Source organism: Mustela lutreola, chromosome 15, assembly GCF_030435805.1.
Source record: "Mustela lutreola isolate mMusLut2 chromosome 15, mMusLut2.pri, whole genome shotgun sequence".
Lineage (NCBI taxonomy): Eukaryota > Metazoa > Chordata > Mammalia > Carnivora > Mustelidae > Mustela > Mustela lutreola.
This window is the reverse complement of record NC_081304.1, coordinates 19,247,453-19,260,759: the sequence shown is the minus strand read 5'-3', so window position 1 is coordinate 19,260,759 and position 13,307 is coordinate 19,247,453. Positions and strand designations below refer to the sequence as shown.

Below are 13,307 nucleotides of genomic sequence, written 5' to 3'. Positions count from 1 at the left end.
TCCCCACTTCTCTGGGTCTTCCCCTCACGCCAGCAAGCACTTCCCACCAAACCCGAGCTCTGCTTCCACCGGGGTTCCTCTCCGGCGCGGCCACGCCTCCGTGCGCGGAAGGGGCGGGGCATTCAAATTAGAAATGGCGATCGGCGCGAGCGACAAAGCGACGACAGAAGCACCATTTCTGTATTCAGGTGTAGAGAATGGACACGTGTGCGGCCGAGCGTCCTGAGCGATGGCCGCCATAGCGCTGTCGGCGAGGGGAGGGAAGCGAGGCGTGGGCCGTGCGCGCCGCGGCTCGCCGTGAGTGCAATATGGATGGCGACTTGGCGGTGACCGCGAGGGACGAATGTGCGGTATCGCTTCTCGGCCTTTTGGCTAAGATCAAGTGTAGTATCTGTTCTTATCAGTTTAATATCTGATACGTCCTCTACCCGAGGACAATATATTAAATGGATTTTTGGAGCAGGGAGTTGGAATAGGAGCTTGCTCCGTCCACTCCACGCATCGACCTGGTATTGCAGTACTTCCAGGAACGGTGCACCCCTTTGGGGGTTAAAATGTGTGGTTTCTAATAACAGAAGTTGCTTTTAGATGCAGTGGTTTTAGGCTTTTTACTGGTTTTGTTTTGGTGTGATGAGGTTTATTGCGATTTCTGTTTTTCATGTACCCAACTTTCTGTAATTCTGTAGCTTCTCATTTTTTTAAATTTTTTAAAAGATTTTATTTATTTATTTGGCAAAGAGAAATCACAAGTAGATGGAGAGGCAGGCAGAGTGAGAGAGAAGCAGGCTCTCTGCTGAGCAGAGACTCAGGACTCTGAGACCAGGACTCTGAGATCATGAACTCAGCCGAAGGCAGCGGCTTAACCCACTGAGCCATCCAGACGCCTCTGTAGCTTATTTTTGATACCTTGTGGGACAACGCTTATGCTTGGTTTAGCAAAATTTTTGTCAAGTAGCTTTTGGGGGTGATTTGCTGTAATAGAGTCTCCTGTATTTTTATTCCCAGATTAGTGAAACGTGGAGGCAGGTGTTTTTTGTCTTTTTCTAGTGATTGGTGGAAGAACAAACTGTCGGGGTTCCTAGACCTTTCTGTTACTGTCTTTGCTAAACCTGACTTTATTTTTTTTTAACATTTTACTTATTTATTTGACACAGAGAGAGAGAGATCACTAGTAGGCAGAGAGGCAGGTAGAGAGAGAGAGAGAAAAGCAGGCTTCCTGCTAAGCAGAGACCCCATGCAGAGCTGGATCCTATGACCCTGGGGATCATGACCTGAACGGAAGACAGAAACTTTAACCCACTGAGCCACCCAGGCTCCCCTAAACCTGATATTAAATCTAGTGAGTTTGACCCTTTTTGAAGCTCTGTTTTCTCATCTGTTGAACAAGGATAGTTTGACCTACTTTATTACTGTGTGGATCCAGTTAAGGACTCACCAAGTTGTAAAACCACCATCCAAGAGTAAGGGAGGAAGAAGAGGAAGGAAGGTGAAGAAATTCGGTGCTGGGCCTTGGTAGCCTCGGTTTCTTCAAATGGAAAATACCATAACACTTTTTCTCTTTGAGATCCTTGAAAGAATGAAATGAGTTAAAGGGAGGGGTTTGGGAGGATGGGGAAACTGGGTGAAGGACATTAAAGAGGGCACATGATGGAATTAATTAAGTACAGGTAGGACTAGGTAGGGAGACACAGGAGCCTTGTCACAGAAATCTCAAAAATGTGGAGGCCTGGGGAAACCAGAGATAAGGGAACAAACCGGACCTCCCTGCCCTAGGTGTGTGGGATGAGTGTCTTTTTTATGATAATCACCTGCGACCAACAAAGAATAACCAGACCCTAAAGGAAGTAAGCCATTGCAAGTATTATCACTAATATCAGTGGACATGTTAAAAGGATTTTGGTTCCCTTTCTATTAAAGACAAACCCGAACCCTCCTTGGCAATCCTGTTGGGACACTCATCATTTTATTTTATTTTTTTAAGATTTTATTTATTTGACGGACAGAGATCAGCAGTAGACTGAGAGGCAGGCGGTAGGGGTTGGGTGGAGGAGGCTCCCCGCTGATGTTGGGGCTTGATCCCAGGACCCTGAGATCATAACCTGAGCCGAAAGCAGAGGCTTAACCCACTGGGCCACCCAGGCATCCTGACCCTTCTCACTCTTGAGGGCTTCTTCTGTATCTTCACTTAATAAACCTCTATCCCTTTACTCTCTTTTGTCCTCAAGATTCATTCTTTGGCTCCATGAGACAAGAACCTAGCTCTCTGGCTTCAGAATGAGCACTGTGGGGCGCCTGGGTCGCTCAGTCCCAAGGTCCTTGGATGTGTCCCCACACTGGGCTCCCTGCTCGATGGGGAACTCTGCTTTTCCCTCTTATTGTGTCTCTGTCAAATAAATAAATAAAATCTTAAAAAAAAAAACTACTAGGTATTATATAAGACTGTTGAATCACTGACCTCTGCCTCTGAAAGGAGTAATACATTCTATAGTCGTTAATTGAATTGAGATGTTTAAAAAACAAGGGGAAAATGTGGGGATTAGCGGGCACATAGTGGGTGCTAAATAATGGCAGGCAAGTTTTGAAGCCCCGAATTTGGTTGAGACAACCATTTTTTTTTTTAAATTTTTATTTATTTATTTGACAGAGAGAGATCACAAGTAGGCAGAGAGGCAGGCAGAGAGAGAGAGAGAGAGAGAGGAGGAAGCAGGCTCCCCGCCGATCAGAAAGCCCGATCCGGCACTGGCACTTGATCCCAGGACCCTGAGATCATGACCTGAGCCGAAGGCAGCGGCCCAACCCACTGAGCCACCCAAGCGCCCAAGACAACCTAGTTTTATGGATCTCATGGAGCTGGACATGCAACTTGCTCCCCAACACACAAACACTTCTGTTTTAGCCCCAGGATCCTGAACACATTCAGGGTGGGAGGTTGGGGGAGAGGCACTCTGCTGGCCCTTGCACTGCCTCAATCATCTGCAACTCTGGGGACGTCCTACCTCCAAGGTTTTCAGGCTTGGAGTAACACCCGGCTGTGTCATAGAAAGCGTAACAGCTTCCCACTTCTTTGTTCACGTCTCTCAGGGAACGTTCAGGGGCACCTAATTAATCAGATTCTTCTATGCTTTTCCCCTATCTCATCCCCAGTTCTTGCAAGCTCCTCATCACTAACGACCTGAAAAGAAAAAAAGCAAACATTGAGCTCCTACATTAGGGGTGAGGAGGGAGCAGAAGGCTGGCTGCAGACAAAGCAGAAGGGGACACCGGGCACCCTCCCCCCACCCCCACTCCTGGGTGTGACAGGCGCGACCTCCTTCCGGGAAGCTCCCAACGCTCTTAATGTTAATGCCTTGCTTGAGCGGAAAAACAACCTTAACGTGAAAATGGCAAGACCTCAGATATCTCCTAGGTCCTCTTTAGCATATGAAAGTTCTTTTGAAACCTCTCTCTTTCCTTACCCCCCACCTCCCAACTTGTAGGTATCTAAAAGGCCCCTCCACAGGCCCTCAGTACGGCTCTTTTTTGCTCAGGGGTTCTTTCTACATGCTTTAATAAACCACAATTTTGCACTCAAGACGTCTCAAGAAATCTTTCTTGGTCATCAGGTCGGCCACGGGCTCCACCCCACGGAACCTCCCAGGTAATTCCAAAGCCCCACCAATGGGCGCCTTCCTTTTCTCTTTCTTACTGCCAGAAGATTCTAGAAACTTGAGACTCTCCTCAGGGTTGTAGAAAGTGAGAGTGTGAGAAGAATGGTGAGGAATTGGGTTGCCTGTGTTGGTAGTGAAAGTTGAGATCCTCAAAACTGTGTTCGCTGCTTCTCTCTGCCTCTCTCCCTCAGCCATCAAGTCCCGTTGCAGAACACTTTTCTTTCAGGCTGCTGTGTACACATGAGAGTCTTGTTAAAAAGCCTATGGTTCTGCATTTTCAATATGCTCGCAGGACTCCAACGCTGCTGGTCTGGGGACCACACTTTGAGCGGTGAGACTGTGGCAAACTGTCCCCCCTTGAGTCACTTTTAAAACGGGGTATGTGTGACCCCAGCTTAGCTGGCTGTTGCTAGAAAAAAGCAACGTCTTTTCCCCACTGACAAGTCAGACCGACTGACCCAGTTCTGATGCTCGTCCTAGAAGTAAAAGCTTTTGTTCGTAACTGGGAAAAGGAAAAGGGGAGAAGGCTTGAGAGGGAGAGGGAGGGGTCAGAAGGGAGAGGAAGTCCGAGGAAACAAAACCGGTCAGTCTCTCCAACCGGGTCTCTTCAACTTGTTATGAAAGCTGAGGTGCTGGAAAGGACCTCACAGAGCCGTGGAAGAGTACAGTGTAGACCTTGAGGTGAAGGCAGGGTCACTGCAGGACCAGGCAGAAGGGATACGGTGAGGCCCAGACTTGAGGACGCCGGCAGGGACCCAACAGTCCTCTGGAGCCCCGGGGACAGAACACTTGGGAGGCCCTGCAGTTGGCAGCCTCGGCCCGGGGAAGACGTTCTCTGGTTGCGCTTGGCGTCCCCAATGGCTCTGTGAGGAGTGGCGGGGGTTGAATGGCAGCCGAAGAGGAAGGGAAGAGCATGGCAGATGGCCCTGACCACAGGGACAAGGTCGTGTTCACCTGTGTGATCCAGAGCAGGTGTGACACCGAAGAATCAGTTGATTCAAAAATGCTATTTCAGGGTGCCTGGGTGGCTCAGTGGGTTAAGCCTCTACCTTCGGCTCAGGTCATGATCTCAGGGTCCTGGGATCGAGTCCCATATCGGGCTCTTTGCTCAGCGGGGAGCCTGCTTCCCCCTCCCTCTCTGTCTGCCTCCCTGCCTACTTGTGATCTTTCTCTGTCAAATAAATAAATAAAATCTTTAAAAGAAAAAATTTTTTTAAATGTTACTTCATTTTATGATTTTATTTAAAAATTGATTTATTTGAGAAGAGAGCGCACAACTGAGAGGGACAGAGGGAGAGCATCTCCGACTCCGAGCCGAGCACGGATAGGATCCCAGGACCCTGAGATCCTGAACTGAGCTGAAACCAAGAGAAAGATACTTCAGGACTGCACCCACCAGGAGCCCCTGAATCACAATTATTTTTTTTAAGATTTTATTGATTGATTTGACAGAGACACAGCGGGAAAGGCAACAAAACCAGAGGGAGTGGGAGAGGGAGAAGCAGGCTTCCTGCTGAGCAGGGAGCCCAATTTGGGCTCAATCCCAGGATTCTGGGATCAGGATCTGAGCTGAAGGCAGATGCTTAACGACTGAGCCACCCAGGCACCCCTGAATCACAATTTTTTAAAATTATTTATTTATTCGACAGGCAAAGATCACAAATAGAGAGACAGGCAGAGAGGGAGGAGGAAGCAGGCTCCTTGCTGAGCAGAGAGCCCGCTTTGGGGCTCGGGGCTCGATTCCAGGACCCCGAGATCATGACCTGAGCCGAGGGTAGGGGCATTAACCCACTGAGCCACCCAAGCGCTCCCTGAATCACAATTTTTTAAAAACAGGTTATCAGGGACGCCTGGGTGGCTCAGTTGGTTGGGCAGCTGCCTTCGGCTCGGGTCATGATCCCGGCGTCCTGGGATCGAGTCCCACATCGGGCTCCTTGCTCAGCAGGGAGCCTGCTTCTCCCTCTGCCTCTGCCTGCCATTCTGTCTGCCTGTGCTCGCTCTCTCCCCCCCCCCATCTGATAAATAAATAAAATCTTTAAAAAAAACAGGTTATCAGAAGATTTTTTCAAAACAAAAATCCAGGGGCGCCTGGCTGGCTCAGTCAGTAGAGCATGCAACTTTGGATCTGAGTTGGAGGATATAGAGGTTACTTAAGCACAAGAATCTTTCAAAACAAAACAAAACAAAAAGATCCTCTAAAAAAAGGGGGAGGATGCCTGGGTGCCTTTTCCTCGGATGGAGCTCTGCTTCCAGCTCTCTGCTCAGCAGGAATCTGCTGCTTCCTCCCCTACTCCCCCTTCTTGTGTTCCCTCTCTTGATGTGTCAAATAACTTTTTCGCATCCGAGAGACCATCAGGGAGCCAACACCGCTGTAATCACACAAGGGTTTATTTGACAAGCTTAAGCTTGGGCCCAAGTATACTCAACACAGCCGAGTAGGGACTTGGACCCTGAACCAGATTACAGTTAGAGTTTTTAAAGGCAGAGTAGGAGTGAATTTGGCGGTGGGTGAGGACAAAGGGGAAGATGTTAGTCTCTAAGGCATTTTGAAAGCAAGGTCTCCAGGACCTTGAGGGGCTAGCTCTTGTTGGGAGAAAGGTTATTTATTACTAGTAGTAAAAATCTTCTTGTGAGACCCTTTAGATGTATATCAGCGGACCCTACACTTGGGAATTATCTCGACACTATCTTGGAGGTTTAGAGATAGTTTCCTAAAGGAATTGTTAAAGTAGACTTACAGGATCCTGGTCGGACCTGTCGGGGTAGGGCGTCGGTCAGGCTAGGATTGTCCTTGGCAAAACCTCGAGGTGAGGGTGGTTGAGTCCCCGGGGGAGAGCCACTCTGTCTGCTTCAAGGGCTTGTCAGTAGGTGAGGAATTTTAATGATTTTCTTCTCCCCCTGTGTCCCACTTCAAAAATCTTAAAAAAAAAAAAAAAAGATCCAGAAGCAGATCCAAATATATATGAGGACTTTCTTATATGATACAGGTGGCATCTGAAACCGATACTAGATGGGCCGTTATATGATGCTGGGACAAGTGGGTAGCCATCCAGAAGAAATAGTCAGATTTATACCAGGACTCACTAGGGGGCGCCTGGGTGGTTCAGTGGGTTAAGCTTCTGCCTTTGGCTCAGGTCATGATCTCAGGGTCCTGGGATGGAGGCCCCAACATCGAGCTCTCTGCTCAGCAGGGAGTCTGCTTCCCTCTCTCTCTCTGCCTGCCGCTCTCCCTACTTGGGATCTCTGTCAAATAAAATCTTAGGGAAAAATATACTACTCACACACTAGGATACATACACAGCATGCTAGAGATGGAAATGCAAAAAGGTAACTCAAAGGACAGTGGGCAAAGACTATGAAGAGAAAATGATAGTGGATCTTAAGCACGAGGACACATGACCATCCTTGCTCCTAAAGATACCACTGGCTACTCTGTTACGCAAGAGTCTGATAGCAAGACAGTTGGGCAAGGCTGTGGGAAAAGAGTCTCTGTCCCCAGCTTATCATTCCCACCTCCTCTGAAGCGACAGTCAAGGGAACCGGGGTGAGATTGGAGGATGCTTTGACAGGGCGTGACCGTCCCCTCTCTGGCCTGCACTGTGGAGGCACTTCGGTCTGTGCCCATCGATGCGAGCTGGCTAAAGGAGACCCATATTACCCAAACTCCTAAGAAGCTGGTGCGTGAACTAGAACAGGAAATCATTTTTTTTTTTAACTTTTTTTTATTTATTTGACAGAGAGACATCACAAGTAGGCAGAGAGGCAGGCAGAGACAGAGAGAGGAGGAAGCAGGCTCCCTGCTGAGCAGAGAGCCCTATGCGGGACTCGATCCCAGGACCCTGAGATCATGACCTGAGCCGAAGGCAGCGGCCTAACCCACTGAGCCACCCAGGCGCCCGGAAATCATTTTTTTTAAACTCTGTATTTCTTTTTAAAGATTTTATTTATTTGACAGATCACAAGTGGGCAGAGAGGCCGGCAATGGTGGGGGAAGCAGGCTCCCCGCTGAGCAGAGAGTCTGATGAGGGGCTCCTTCCCAGGACCCTGAGATCATGATCTGAGCCGAGGGAGAGACTTAACCCACTGAGCCACCCAGGCGCCCCGAAAATCATTTTTAGTCATTTATTTTTATTTTAAAAAAGATGGGGCGCCTGGGTGGCTCAGTGGGTTAAAGCCTCTGCCTTCGGCTCAGGTCATGATCCCGGGGTCCTGGGATTGAGCCCCACATCGGGCTGTCGGCTTCACGGGAGGCCTGCTTCCTCCTCTCTCTCTCTCTGCTTCTCTGCCCACTTGTGAACTCTGTCTGTCAAAGAAATAAATCTTTAAAAAAATTTTTTTTAAAGATTTTATTTATTTGTCAGAGAACGAGCACACACGAGCAGGCAGAGTGGCAGGCAGAGGCCTAGAGAGAAGCAGGGTCCCTGCGGAGCAAGGAGCCCAGTACCGGACTGGATCCCAGGACCCTGGGATCATGGCCTGACCGAGGGCAATGGCTTAACCGACTGAGTCACTCAGGTGTCCCAGGAAATCATTTTTTTTAAGGTTTTTTAATTTTTCATTTGACAGAGATCACAAGTAGGCTGAGAGACGGGGTGGGCGGGGGGGTGGGGCAGGCTCCCCACCAAGCAGAGAGTCCAATGTGGGGCTTGATCCAGAACCCTGAGATCATGACCTGAGCCGAAGGCAGAAGCTTTAACTACTGAGACACCCAAGCACCCCACCAGGAAATCATTTTTAAAGATACTTTGTTTCTTCATCTTTAAGTAGGTACTACACCCAAGAGGGGGCCTGAACTCAGACCCTAAGAGCAAGAATCCCGTGGTCCACCCACTGAGCCAACCAGGCGCCACCTAGAAAGGGAAATCACTAATTTCCAATGGGAAATGCACCTTCCCCATGAGGGAATGTGTCATTCTGCAACATAAAACTTCTCCTTCTAAATATCAGAAAGCCCACAAAGCAAATGTAGTGAGCACACGATGGGTTCCTAAGCGTGGAAGCGCTCAGAGCTGTAGTAGAACACACGGAGGGTCCTAAGGACCACAAGGCCCAAGAGCTTTGCTAATCCCTTTCTGTAGGCAGGTATCCCATGATATAATATTGATTCATTCATTTAATCAACTAAGTACGCCGGGTGTCTGGTATATGCCAGGCGCTATTCAAGCACTGGAGATATAAATGGAAACAAAACACACCCAGATCCCCTCTCTAGGGTTTCTGCGCTGTTGAGTTAAAAGACTATTATAAACTCACGTTTAGGTGTCCAGGGATATGCTACTACTAAATAAAAAGAAAGGCAGGGGGGTGCCTGGGTGGCTCAGTGAGTTAAAGCCTCTGCCTTCGGCTCAGGTCATGATCCCAGGGTCCTGGGATCAAGCCCCGCATCGGGTTCTCTGCTCAGCGGGGAGCCTGCTTCCTCCTCTCTCTCTCTGCCTACTTGTGATCTCTGTCTGTCAAATAAATAAATAAAATCTTTAAAAAAAAAAAAAAAAGAAAGAAAGAAAGAAAGGAGGGGAGGTAAGGGAGAACCCAGGGCACTGGGTGGAGGAGGGAAGATGAAGGTCAGGATTATAGGCCAGGATCACAGTCTCCCTTTGGAGATGAGGAGGCTACAGAGAAGTGACTTGCCCGAGCTAGTTTCCCTGCCTTTGGTTCTCCAGGATACAGTCTACAGCAAACCTGTCTCCTTATCCCCAGTAATGATGTGCAGTAATTTCTCATCTCCCCAGCTCCCCGTTTAGAGATAAGGGACAGAAGGGGGAGGGTGAATCGAGGAGGCCAAGGTATACAGTAGGTCCCACCGGGTATCGGAGCCAACGCTCTCAGGGCCTGCACGGGTCGTGGCTTACAGCCTGTCTACGGGAAGGACTCCTGTGTCACTCTGGGCAACACTTCCATCTCCTCATGGGCTGGACACACAAGCGTCACGTCTCTTTGGTGCCCTTTCTAGGCCCTGCACTCTCGGTTTCCCAGGCCCATCCAGCCTCTTCCACGGAGCCCATGGTCTCGGGCACATTGCTTCACCTGTCTGCCTCAACTGCCCCATGCGTAGGCAAACTTGCCAAGTCTGAGATGAAGAAAGCACTGAGCCCAGGTGTGAGCCCTATCAAGGAACGTTTGTCTTTTATCGTGCCCCTTGCTCCATCTAACTCTAACCCTAACCCAGAACCCATATTCTCAGCGACTGACACCAAGGTCACCTCATTAACTACGTCTGCTTTCCCTAAATCCCATCAAGGAGGTCTGAAGGCGACCACTTCTCCACTGGGGAAACTGAGGCTCAGGAGGTTAGGGAGTGTGCCCAAGGGCTCTGCGGACAGGGCAGGGTGGCCACAGTATCAGGGCCCAGTCTCGGGGCCCCGCCTTGTCTCTGGAGCCCTTCCCAGGTGGCCACAGCCCCGCGCTTCTCCGCTGGTTCCCAGCCGCGGGGACCCAGTAATCTCCCAGCAGGGTCCTAAGGTGATGCTCCGACGAGTTTCGCGGAAACTCGGACCACTCTGCCCCAGCCCCCGTCCTCCCCGGGGACATCCCCACTTCTCTGGGTCTTCCCCTCACGCCAGCAAGCGCTTCCCAGCAAACAGCTCTGCTTCCACCGGGGTTCCTCTCCGGCGCGGCCACGCCTCCGTGCGCGGAAGGGGCGGGGCATTCAAATTAGAAATGGCGATCGGCGCGAGCGACAAAGCGACGACAGAAGCACCATTTCTGTGTTCAGGTGTAGAGAATGGACACGTGTGCGGCCGAGCGTCCTGAGCGATGGCCGCCATAGCGCTGTCGGCGAGGGGAGGGAAGCGAGGCGTGGGCCGTGCGCGCCGCGGCTCGCCGTGAGTGCAATATGGATGGCGACTTGGCGGTGACCGCGAGGGACGAGTGTGCGGTATCGCTTCTCGGCCTTTTGGCTAAGATCAAGTGTAGTATCTGTTCTTATCAGTTTAATATCTGATACGTCCTCTATCCGAGGACAATATATTAAATGGATTTTTGGAGCAGGGAGATGGAATAGGAGCTTGCTCCGTCCACTCCACGCATCGACCTGGTATTGCAGTACTTCCAGGAACGGTGCACCCCCTTCGGGGGTAAATATTCTGGTAACTAATGGCAGGTTTAATAGTTTTTCTTCTCTAGTTGCATGAATACTTTATTTTCTCTGAGAAAAGGTTTTATGAAAAGGGTTTTCTTACAGGAATTCCTCCTCCTGTTAGGTGTTCATCTGGGCAACTTAACTCTGTGGCTTTTAAGTAGTTTATTTTGGCCTGTCGACCTTCTTTTCTAAGTGTGATGTATAGACAAGAGTTCCGGAGGCAAAAAGTTTCTTCTGGAGATCGTACTCATTTCTTTTCCTTCTCCCCAGGTCCTGACTGGTTTGAGCTAGTTTGGGATTGGAACACTAAATTAGGTACCACCGGTGGGGGTGTGATGACGTGGTGATGACAATGACGGAGGGTGGGGGGAGGAGTTACAGCTTAAGGTTTGTCCACAGTTCAAGAAATACTTGATGAGGGGCACTTGGGTGGCACAGTCCTTAAGCGTCTGCATTCCACTCAGGTCATAATCCTGGGGCCCTGGGATCAAGCCCTGCATCAGGCTCCTTGCTAGGTGTGAATCTTATCTCCCTCTCCCACTCTACTCACTTGTATTCCCTTTCTAGCTATGTGTATGTCTCTCAGATAAATAAATGAAATCTTAAAAAAAGAAAGAAAGAAGGAACGGACATATTTATTGAATGCTTTCTATGTGCCAAGACCCGATGACAGGAGTGACTCCTACCCCCAGACCAACAGGCCTCCAGCCCAAGAAAACTTACAGTCTCCAGTAGAGAAAATGAAGGAAGAAATAGGCGCGGGTCCAGGATGGTTTCCTGACCTGAGATTTCTACAGACCTTGCAATGGATTTCTTCTCATGAGTTGTGCACACTCCTTTGCCACCAGAGGGTTCCCTCAACTGACTGATGCAAGGCATCTGCTTGGACTCTCCTATCCACTGATTTAATGAGATATCCTAGGAGCTGATACCAAACAGTTGAACAGGCAACACAAAATGGACAAAGGATAGTCTCCGGGTCGGGGGAGTGGGGAGAGAGAAACACAGATATAGGCAGACATCTGGCCCCCGGGGCACATCCAACCCCACCACCACCCGTGGCCTGGGCTACCTGGTCCTGGCACGGGCCCTAGGGTGGATCCATTCCCCTGCTGCATCCACCTGATCAGGTAGGATAAGCTGGGGGAGTGGAGGGGGCAGGTGTCTCAGAGGCCATCAAGAGACCCGCACACTCCCCTGGCCACCCCACCCCACCCCACCCCTGACTACAGAGGGAGGTAAACCCTACAGTAAAACAGCACGATGTTCAGGAGGTCCTGTTGTCGTCCAGCCCAGGGACATCCCCTCCAAAGCCCAGAAAACTGCTTCCTCTTTATACCGGCGTCTACTGAGAGAGAAGGAAGCCCAGGGCCCAGCTCGCGTTCTGGAAGGGACACATTCCACACAGCTAGACACCCCATCTGGGCTCACACACTGGGTGACTGGGAAGACCCTCAGCTCAGGCTGGCCTGTAGCCGAAGAGGGCTCTCAAGCCCTTTGAGGGGAGCAGGGCAGTGGGGGCAGCTCTGTGGTTTGGGCCACAGGATCTGGCAGACCCCATTGTGCTGATGACAGTGACATGTCCTTGAAGGAAAGACATGTTGGAGTTGATGGGAGCCCCGGCAGGGAAGGATCACAGCGCGGGTTCTACCTGCGGGCTCTACCTGCGGGTTCTGGAGCAGGCCGCCAGGCCACCGATGCCAGAGACTTTGCCTTCTGAAAAGCAGCTCCTGGAACACTGCTGGGCATTTGGGGAGACGGCTGTTTCCCTGGGGACCACGGATACTGGGCAGGACAGGCTCCCAGCAGCGGCAGGCCATCCTGAGATAAACGTGGGGTATCAGGATGGAGGAGACACTGGGCAGCCGACAGACCCAATGACCCCACCCGCCTTTGTTGGCTACCGCAGACCCGGCACAGTGGGCGTGGGAATGGGGGAAGCCCATAAGGGTGGCCGTGGAGGTCCCATACCGGCCAGCATCCTTCGGGGGCCCTCGGTCCTGAGCTCAGTGGGGGTACTGGAGCCGGGCCATTTCTACCGAGGGGATGTGGGGCTCTTCTAGTCGGTCGTTAAGGGCTCTGCCTTTGTCAGTAGCTATGGGGCTTGAGGCTCTCCCAGCCCACACCTGCCTCCTCCCTCCTTCTTTCAAAGCGTTAGCCACCCCCGCATCCCTCCCCCGCAAAGAACCTCCTGTGCTCCTCACTCTGTCCAGCAACATCTTCCCAGAGGACCCAACTGCCACCTAGGACTCACACCCCAGTGGGCAACTTTACCAAACATTGGACTATGTAATGCTCGTGTCTGTCCAATGGAAAGAAGGAAGGAAGAGAAAAGGAGAGAAACAGAAGGAAAGGAAGGGAGGGAGGGAAGAAGGGAGGAAGAAAAGGACGAACAAAACTGGGAACAAATATTTGCCAGCCCACCAGAGGCGGGGTTCATCTCCAAATTACACAGGAGATCCCGGAAAGGGATCAGAAAGAAAAAGGAAAGAGGAAAACCGACTGGATAAAACATGAGTAAAGGTCATGCAGTTCAGGGGAAGGATCATCAGTGTGGCTTTTCACATACACATACACATGAG

The 13,307-nt window shown here is 50.6% G+C and overlaps 1 long non-coding RNA gene and 2 other non-coding genes across 4 annotated transcripts; all 3 read left to right on the top strand.

Annotated features, from left to right (window-relative positions):
• Positions 1-352: 352 nt before the first annotated feature.
• On the top strand, positions 353-543 carry LOC131817288 (U2 spliceosomal RNA). Its single transcript, XR_009348471.1, has one exon. It is a non-coding gene; the product is annotated as a U2 spliceosomal RNA (small nuclear RNA).
• Positions 544-10,299: 9,756 nt separating this feature from the next.
• Positions 10,300-12,377, top strand: LOC131816829 (uncharacterized). Of its 2 annotated transcripts, none has more exons than XR_009348199.1 (3): positions 10,300-10,720; positions 10,996-11,040; positions 11,387-12,377. It is a non-coding gene; the product is annotated as an uncharacterized LOC131816829 (long non-coding RNA). The 2 variants fall into 2 exon arrangements; XR_009348198.1 differs by having other exon boundaries at positions 11,293-12,377.
• Positions 10,524-10,714, top strand: LOC131817290 (U2 spliceosomal RNA). Its single transcript, XR_009348473.1, has one exon. It is a non-coding gene; the product is annotated as a U2 spliceosomal RNA (small nuclear RNA).
• Positions 12,378-13,307: the final 930 nt, after the last annotated feature.